Source organism: Theobroma umbraticum, unplaced genomic scaffold (assembly GCF_002168275.2).
Source record: "Theobroma umbraticum cultivar Fairchild unplaced genomic scaffold, ASM216827v3 scaffold_81.0, whole genome shotgun sequence".
In the NCBI taxonomy this organism is placed as follows: domain Eukaryota; kingdom Viridiplantae; phylum Streptophyta; class Magnoliopsida; order Malvales; family Malvaceae; genus Theobroma; species Theobroma umbraticum.
The window spans coordinates 3,573,762-3,574,239 of record NW_018397268.1 but is presented as its reverse complement, the minus strand read 5'-3'; positions in this window follow the sequence as shown (position 1 = coordinate 3,574,239).

The window sequence follows — 478 nt, the reverse complement described above, 5'->3', positions numbered from 1 at the left end:
ATGAAACTTGAGGAATTAGAAATAAAGACTTGATCTTTTTAACTTAGTATTAAGATATCAACAAAGCTTTTTCATCTTCATCTGTGAATGGTTTAATACCCATCCCAAGCTCTTAGACATGTACAAGCAACTTATTTTTGCCTTTTATCCCTCTTCACTCTTTTGGGGAATCGTTCTTGGGGCTCTACAATTTAATACAAAATTAGACTAAGTATTTTCCAAAAAAACAGACTCAATAGTCAAGAAAGTAAAAAGATAAAGCTACCTAGATTGGATCTAATACATTTGGTTTCTAAAAATCACAAATTTAGACCATATTTAACATTTATAAATACATGTCATACTTTGACATTAAGGTAATCACATATGGCATCAAGTACAAAATGAATTTCATGCTCATGCGGTTCTCCACGTGGGGTGATGGAAGTATTAGAATGTGCAATGCCAGCTACAGGTCTCCCCAACCATGGCAGCATGA